The following is a 9,580-nucleotide window of genomic DNA, read 5'->3' as shown; positions in this document are numbered from 1 at the left end:
GAGTCCCCACATGGTAGAAGAGTATGGCATGTTCAAAGGACTACAATTAGGAAAATTATTTCTGGAGTGTAATGAGTCAAAGTGAATCATGGTGCAAGATGAGTCAGAGAGGAGGGCCTAGGGCCAGGACAAAAGCTCAGGTTTTATCTGAGTGTGAAGGGAGACCACCGAAGGGCTGTGAACAAGGCAATGGAACAGTCTAAGCTCATCTACCTTTGTGAAGGTCCCTCTGGCTGTCTTGGGGAGAGTGGGTTGAGAGTGGGGCAGAATGGAAGCTGGAAGACATGGCGGCTCTTGCTAAGTCAATGTCAAGAGCACACAGATGAGTGGCTATTTCCTCCTAATGGGGACATCTAGAAAGGCTTTGTGGAGGGAACTGTACCCTAAGGAAAAGCTGAACAGGCAGGGATGAGGGAGAAGGCTGCATCCCCCACTCCAAGCGTTTCCCTCCTGAATAAAGGGGAAACTTTTGTTTTTCCTTTTTCTGCCTCGGGAACCAGAAAGAGATGGCCATTCATCAATCAGCGCCTTCTAAATTACCTACACGTGGGGTTAAACAATTACAACAAACTATCAGCAGTTCCAAGTGTGAATAACTCAATGACATTGTAAAATTTGACATAAATGGGTCTGGCTGAGCCTCACAACTTTTTTCCTGGGGCTAACAGTGTCAGCAGTTCCAAGTCTGATCCGTACTGGCCTCTGAAAGACAAGATCACAGCAGAGAAAGAAGCAGAAAGAGCTTCCCTGCTGGCATTTCCCCAAGCAAATGGGCACATTTGCCTCTCGGATGAGCAGGGCAAGAGTCAACCAGGCCAACCAGAATGTGATTAGTCAGAAAGAGTCTCTCCGCCAGCTCATTATTGGTGACCAGTCTCATGAGGGGCAAGAGTTCATGTTTTGTGAAGCCTGTTGTGTTTGTTAAATACTGTGTGTATTTATTCAACCAGGTATTTCCTGCCAGCCAAGTTTACAGAGCAATGTGCCTCTGGGCTCCATCCATCTCAGAACAGTTACTAGCCCCCCTGTTGGACACATCCTTCTCTCATCGGCCGTCATAACTGAAGTCCCCTCAAGGCAGGTAGACAGCTGAGTTTAAAAACTGTTTTTATTTCTACTGAATTGCTTTGCCTACCCAGAATTCTTCTCCAATCCTGTGGGAACAGCATCTTACCATTTCTTGGGGCCTCAACTTAGGCCACATGGTTTAGGTGGCACCAGCCCTCTTCTCAAGCTCCAGGGCTAGATAAGAATTGGCTTGTCATTGAATTCTACCACTATTATAGCCCACCCCACACTTTCATGGTGATTGGTTCAGAGTGGGCACAAGATCTAAATTGGCTTGATCAACTACCCCCATGACTTTTTGGTAGACCACTGGGGAAAGAAACATTCTCTTTTCTCTGAACTGGATCTATGAGGATGTCAGCTTGGAGCTGTTGGAAACCATTACAGCCTATCTCAAAATAGGACAAGCGCAGAGGAAGCAGAGCCAAAAGATAGAGAAAACCTGAATCTTGTGACATCATTTGAGCTCCTGGATGTAGCATTACCTGAAGCTCAGCCTCATCAGAGGTGGGTTTCAGATGCTACCAAACAAAAGTATTCTGACCATCACGTGGAGGCTGAACAATACAAGGGTGAGAACGAGGCATCCTGAATTCTAGTGCTGTGCTCTTACCCTGTACTGTATTCCAGATGACTTTATCCAACCACACACTCAAACATGACTGATCTGTGTGACTTTATGTGGTTTACTAAGAGATAGATATTTTTAAAACATCTGTTCACAACAGTATTTTTTTCTAACTGAATTACAGAGCCATGGAAGGGTCCCTGGAGATCATATCATTGAGAGGTTTTCAAAGATCTTTAGCAACGTCTTATTTCAAAAGAAGCCATAAGCAGAACTCCTATATATAAGAAACAAAAGCAGTATCTTGTTAGTGCAAATGTGTTTTATCTTTTCAGTTAAAAGTTTAACACTTACTTTTTAGAATCAGTGAAGACCCACATTTTGATGTATCCGTTTCCAAGGTATAAATATTGGTTATACAGGAAATCAATAAAGAAAATCAATGAAAACAAAAGTTAGTTCTTTGAAAAGAGCAATAAAATCTATAAACCTCTAGCTAGGCTAAGGAAAAAAAACAAGGATGGAAATTACTAACATCAAAAATAAAAAAAGAGGACATCACTACAGATCCAATGGACATTAAAAGGATAATAAAGGAATACTGTGAACCATTCTAACCCCACAAACTTGATACCTAGATGAAATGGACAAATTCCTTGAAAGACACAATTTGCCAAACTCACACAAGAAGAAATAGACCATCTGAATAGGCCCTTATCTACTAAATAACATAAATAAATAAATAAATAAATAAATAAATAAATAAATAAATAAATAATAACCTTCCAAAAGAGAAAGCACCAGTCTCAGATGGGTTCACTGGTGAAACTTATCAAACATTTAAGAAAAAAATTACATGAATTCTCTATAATATCTTTCAGAGGACAGAAGCAAAGGTACTACTTCCTCACTCATTCTATGAAGTCAGCATCACCCTAATACGAAAACCAAAGACATTACAAGAAAATAAAACTGCAGACCAGTATCTCTCATGAACACAGATACAAAAATTCTCAGCAAAATATTAGCAAGGCAAATACAATAATGTATAAAAGAATAATACTCTACAATTTGGTGGAATTTATCCAAGATTACAAAGTTAGTTTAACAATCAAAAATCACGGGACACCTGGGTGGCTCAGTTGGTTAAGCATCTACCTTCAGCTCAGGTCACGATCTCAGGGTCCTGGGATCAAGTCCTGCGTCAAGCTCCCTGCTCCTCAAGGAGCCTGCTTCTCCTTCTCCCTCTGCCTGCCACTCCCCCTGCATGTACTCTCTCTCTGCCAAATAAATAAATAAATAATTTTAATTTAAAAAATAAAAAATCACTTAATGTAGTTCATCGCTTCAGTGGGCTAAAGAGCAAAAATAACATGATCATATCAGTGGAAGCAGAAAAGCACTTGAAAAATTTCAACCATTCATGATCAAGAAAAAAAAATTGTCAGGAAAGTAAGAATAGAGGAAAACTTTTTCATCTTGATAAAGAATACCCACCAAAAAACCTACAGCTAGCTAACAACATTCTTAGTGGTGAGAAGCTCAAAACATTCCCTCTAAGACCAGGTACAAGGCAAGAATGTCCCTTCTCATCACTCCTTTTCAACATCATGCTGGAAGTTCTAGCCAATGCAGTAAGACAAGAAAAGAAAATACAGATTGGGGGTGCCTGGGTGGCTCAGTCGTTAAGCATCTGCCTTCAGCACAGGTCATGATCCCAGGGTCCTGAGATCAAGTCCAACATGGGGTACCCTGCTCAGTGGGAAGTCTGCTTCTCCCTTTCCCTCTGCCTGCCACTTCCCCTGCTTGTGCTCTTTCTCTCTCTGTGTGTCAAATAAATAAATAAAATCTAAGAAAGAAAGAAAGAAAGAAAGAAAGAAAGAAAGAAAGAAAATACAGACTGGGAAGGAAGAAATTGTTTTTCTTTGCAGATTACATGATCATCTATGTAGAAAATCTGAAAGAATCAACAACAACCAAAAAAACCCAAAAAACTGGAATAATAAGTGATTATAGCAAGGTTGCAGGATACAAGGTTAATATTTAAAAGCCAATTACTTTCTATAAACCATCAATGAACAAGTGGAATTTGAAATTAAAAACACAGTACCATTTATATTAGCATCCAAGAAAATGAAATGCTTAGGTATGAGGAAATTTACAAAACTGATGAAAGGAATCAAAGAACAAAATAAACAGAGATATTCCATGGTCACTGATAGGAAGATAGGAAGACTCAGTATTGTCATGATGCCAGTTCTTCCCAATTTGATCTACAGATTCAATACAATCCAAAACAAAATCCCAGAAAGTTATTTTGTGGATATGGACAAACTGATTCTAAAGCTTATATGGAGAGGCAGAAGACCCAGAATAGCCAACATAATATTGAAGGAGAACATATTTGGAGGACTGACACTACAACTCCAAAACTAACTATAAAGCTAGAGTAATTAAGACAGTATGGTACCAGCAAAAAAATAGACAAATAGATCAATGGAGCAGAATAGACAGGCCAGATATAGATCCACATAAATATAGTTAACAGATCTTTGACAAAGGAATAAAAGCAATATAATGGAAAAAAATGTAGTCTTTTCAACAAATGGTGCTGGAACAACTGAACATCTACATGTTAAAAAAATGAATCAGAACACAGACCTTACACACTCCCCCAAAATTAACTCACAGACCTAATTGTAAAATGCGAAAGTATAAAATTTCTGGAAGATAACATGGGAGAAAATCTAGATGACCTTGGGTATGACAATGACTTTTAATTTTATTTTATTTTTTAATATGACATTTTTGTCATTCAGTTTTTGGTTTTTTATTATTATTTTTAAAGATTTTATTTATTTATTTGACAGAAAGAGAGAGCAGGAGAGCACAAGCAGGGGGAGTGGAAGAGGGAGAGGGAGAGGGAGAAGCAAGCTCTTGGCTGAGCAGGGAGCCCTACACGGGGCGATCCCATGACCCTGAGATCATGACCTGAGCTGAACGCAGAAAGCTCAACTGACTGAGCCACCCTGGCGCCCCCTACAGTGACTTTTTAGATACAATACAAAAGGCATACAAATTCATGAGAGAAATAATTGATAAGCTGGACCTCATTAAAATTAAAGACTTCTGATCTGTGAATCACAGTAAAGAGAATGAGAAGATGAGCTACCAACCGAGAAAAAATATTTGCTAAAGACATATCTGATAAAAGACTGTTATTCAAAATATACAAAAAAAAAAAAACCTCTTAAAATTCAACAATAAGAAAAGAAACAATCTGATTTAAAAATGGGCCAAAGACCTTAGCAGACACCTCACCAAAGAAGACATACAGATGGCAAATAAACATATGAAAAGAGTCTCCATGTCATATGACATCAGGGAAATGCAAACTAAAACAATAGTCAGGTACCACTACGCACCTATTTGAACGGCCAAAATCCAGAACACTGACACCACCAAATGCTGGTGAGGATGTGGAGCAACAGGAACGCTCATTCATTGCTGGTGGGAATGCAAAATAGTATGGATACTTCGGAAGACAGTATGGCAGCTTCTTACAAAATTAAACATTCTCTTGCCATCCAATCTAGCAATTGTGCTTCTTGGTATTTATTAAAAGGAGCTGAAAACTTATGTCCACACAAAAACTTGCACACGGATGTTTACAGTAACTTTATACATGTTTATGCAACCTTGGAAGCAACCAAGATGTTCTTCAGTGGGGAAATGGGTAAATATACTATGGTGATCCAGACGATGGAATATTATTCAGTGCTAAAAGGAAATGAATCACCAAGCCATGAAAAGATGTGAAGGAATCTTAAATGCATGTTACTAAGTGAAAGAAGCCAATCTGAAAAGGCTACATGCTATAGGACTCCAACCATATGACATTTCGGAAAAGGTAAAACTATGGAGATGGTAAAAAGACCAGTGGTTGCCAGGGGTCAGGGGGTGGTTAGGGAGAGCTGAATAGATGGAGCCCAGGGAATTTTTAAGGCAGTAAAAATACCCTGTATGATAATATAATAATGGATACATGTCATTATATTTGTCTAAACCCACAGAACGTACAGTACCCAGAGTGAAGCCTAATGTCAACTACAAACTTTGGGTAATTATGATATGTCAATGTCGGTTCATCAGTTGTAACAGATGCACACTTCGGTGGGGGATTAATAACGGAGAAGGCTCTGTATGTGTCAGGGCACGGGGTATATGGGAAATCTCGGTACCTTCCCTTCATTTTCTGTGAACCTAAAACTTCCCTTAAAAATTATCTTCTTTTATTTTAAAGATTTTATTTATTTGTTTGAGAGAGAGAGAGAGTACAAGCGGGATGAGGGGGGAAAGGCAGAGGGAGAAGCAGGCTCCCCACTGAGCAGGGAGCCCGATGCGGGACTAGATCCCAGGACCCTGGGATCACGACCCGAGCCAAAAGCAGACGCTCAACCAACTGAGCCACCCAGGCGCCCATTAAAAATTATCTTTTAAAAAACAGTTATATAAAATATATAATATGTAATTGCATATGGGGGACTTCATCAGAGTTTTTTTGTAGTTAAAAAATTTCTTAATAGTTGGGATAAGTGAAAAGGTCCCTCAAATCTTCAGATCTTTTCTCCCTATTGAGCTGCCTTTTTTTTTTAGAATTTATTTATTTATTTAGAGAGAGCATGAGCAGGGGGAGGGGCAAAAGGAGAGGGAGAGAGATCCCAAGCAGACTTCCTGCGGGAGTGCTGAGCCCAACGTGGGGCTCAATCGCATGACCCTGAGATCACAACCTGAGCCAAAAACAAGAGTCAGATGCTCAACTGACTGAGCCTCCCAGGTGCCCCCGTATTGAGTTTTTGAGTCAAAACATGGACACAGGTGTAAATCTGGCTTTGTCAAAGCTCTCCTTCGGTGTCTAATTGTTCTTACCTAGTGGTTTCCTGTTTCTTGCCCAAGAAAATTAAGCCTAGGTATAAACCAATATTCTACAACAGTGCTTTTCAAATACATATATATGAATAGCCACGATAGTGCTAAAAATGTAGGTTCTGATTCCATAGTTCCGAGGTGGAGCCAGAGATTCTGCATTTCTCCCAAGCTCCCGGTTACCACCAGTGCAGCTACCACCCTTTGAGTAGCAAGGCTCTGGAATGCACAATAATGGAGCATTGCGAATATAGCTCCCGAGACAAGGAGATGAGAATCACTACCAAACTCTAATTTGCAAAACAAGTTGGAAAATATCTGGAATGACATATTGCAAAAAGTCACAAAAGGTGGTGGGATTATAAGCAATTTAAATTTTTCTCCTTATGCCTCTCCGTGTTTTCAACTTTATAACATGTTAATACAAATTAAGAAATAAATAAGCTTAAAATTAAATAGCTGAATCAAGAAAAACCTAAAATATACACACATATTTAAAATGAAACTTGATCAGACACTGACAGAACATCAGAAAAGGTTCCCTGGAACCAACCAAGTTTGAAAGCAAGCAGCCTCATCCTTTTTCTGTAGCCGCGAATAGTGAGCAGAAGGAACGTGCCCAGCTCCCATGGCTGGTTTTTGCAGCGCCAGGACTACCGGAACTTAGAGATCTGGGTGGCACAAAGCAAGCCCACAGCCACAGCACGCAGCGACTCTCTGTTCCCAGAGCAGGGTTTCCAGGAGTGATGGTGGACCGTGTCCCAAGCCTGCAGGACCATTTCTGAGCTGCCAACTGTCTCCCCCAGCATCCCCACTCAGCGTTCTTACCTGCATGATTCTACTTATTTGATCCACCCTTTCCAGCCCTGAACAGACCCCCCCCCCCGCAAATCTTGCAGACTCCCTGCAGCCTGGCGCCACTCCCTCCCCCACATGCCCTCAGCCAGCTCTGGCGCTGGCACCCTGCTGGTGTGCCCAACTCTCCTGGCCTTTTTCCTGCCCGGGGCTGCTCCTCTATCTCCTTTCCTGCTTCCTCATCCTCCACTGACCTTGATATTCAAAGTCCTCAAGGCTCTGTCTTCTCTGGTCACTCTGTTGTCTCCTCCTGGGTGGTCTGATTCACTCCTGGGGTTCCAAAGACATCTCTAGACCAAAAGTCTCTTTTCAGACAGACCGAGCCTCTCCTCCAAGCCCCAGACACAGGCCCCCAACTTCCCGCTCAGCATCTCCTCCTGGGTCATTCACAGATTCTTCCTCCGAGGTAACTCGCAAATTATCCCCCTGCACCAGCCCCTTGTCTGCATATAATCCAAACCGCCACCACCACCCCCACTGTGAAGTCCAACATCAACTCCTAGCTGCTCTCCCTGCCCTGTCTCCTAAACCCACAATTCCTTCACTATTCAGAAGCCAAAGTGCTCTTGACAAAATGCAGACCTCGTCATGTGCCCACACCCACTGCCTCCCGTACACCCCAGAATAAAATCAAGCATCTCCTCCATGCCTCCTGACATTCTGCCCAGCCCAGCCTCATCTCTGGGTGCTACCCCCAGTGTCCCCTTGTTTTTCTTGCTCCAGAACTGGCCTTCTCCCTTCCTTGAATGCACCAAATGTTCTCTTGCCTTTGCATATGCTGATCCCTCTGCCTGGCTAGTGGGTGCCCTTGATGCCCCCTCAGCTCACCTGTCCCCAGGACGTGTCATCTCCTGCAGCTGTCAGTATTGGCTTCTGAGGGCCCACACCCACCGTCTTCTTCAGAGGATTGTCCCGCATAGACTAGAGTGGCTCTGTGGGGGGTCAGGAAAACCGCGCTGGGCTGACCTCTCCGCCTGACCCCAGCTACCACAGGCCGGCCCCTCTCGTCCAGGGAACTGTTCAGCGGAGCACTTCCTGCTCCACACCCACCTCCCCGCACCACCTCCGTGTGATTGGGTCAGGAGGAGGCCCCAACCTTCCTTGGCTTCCGCCCTGCCCTACCCTGCTCCCCCCACTCCCTTCCAGCCGGTTCCTGTTGCCCCAAACAGACTCCCATCAACAGATTGCCCCCACAGCTTCCAGGGCACCCAACCTAAGATGCATCCCTGTGTGGCTTCCTCAGAGGGGAGCCCTGACCCCCCAGGCTGTGTCGGAGTCTTACCATAACAGTATAACGTATCACCACGCTGTTGTGTTCCTTCCTAACAGTACAACCACGGTTAAATACGGTTGACTCTTGAACCACTCTGGAATTAGGGGTGCTGACCCCCCACGTGGTCAATAACTTACATACACCTTTTCGGTCCCCCCAAACGTAACTACTAACAGCCTGCCGTTGACCGGAAGCCTTACCCATAACATAAACGATTGATTAGCACGTATTTATAGGTGCATTTCTATGTGTTATCACAACAAAGTAAGTTAGAAAGAATGTTATGGAGAAAATCGCAGTGAAGAGAAAACACTTTTACAGGACTACACCGTACAGGAAAAAATTGCACATAGTGGATCTGTGGACTCAAACCTAAGTTGCTCCAGGGTCAACGGCAGGTGTCTGTGCAACCCCCCGTTAAGTGTGTGACTGTGAACTTCATTCGGACAGGACCAGGCCTATTTTGCTTTCACTGTGTTCCAGCATTTGGCACCATAGTAGGGAGTCCAGAAAATAGGATGAAGGGATGCGGGGAGGCAGCTAGGGAGGGGGTGAGAGGGAGGGAGGGAGGAAGGAAGGTGCTTGTGTTGCCTCTTTCCTATTTGAGGGGGGGCTCCAAGTTTCTCTCTGTCCCGGCAGAATCTGGGTCCAAGTAACTTTCGCGGTTGTCAGCAATGGGCACCGGGGCTTGGACTCCCTGCCCTCCCGCAAACAGCTCCGAGGCCACGGGGGGTGGGGGGGCACAGCCTCCCCACATGGACAGCTGCCATCTGCGGCCTTCCTTTTGTTCACTCAGAGGCAGACAGCTGGGGCAGCAGCACCTGTGATCGTGAGCAACCCCGCGAACTGCACTGTCAACAGCCTGTCACAGGGAATCACCTCAGGCCACT

Source organism: Ursus americanus, chromosome 21 (assembly GCF_024610735.1).
Source record: "Ursus americanus isolate L20-20 chromosome 21, mUrsAme1.1.p, whole genome shotgun sequence".
Classification (NCBI taxonomy): domain Eukaryota; kingdom Metazoa; phylum Chordata; class Mammalia; order Carnivora; family Ursidae; genus Ursus; species Ursus americanus.
The sequence above is the reverse complement of the archived record's forward strand: the minus strand, read 5'-3'. Positions refer to the sequence as shown.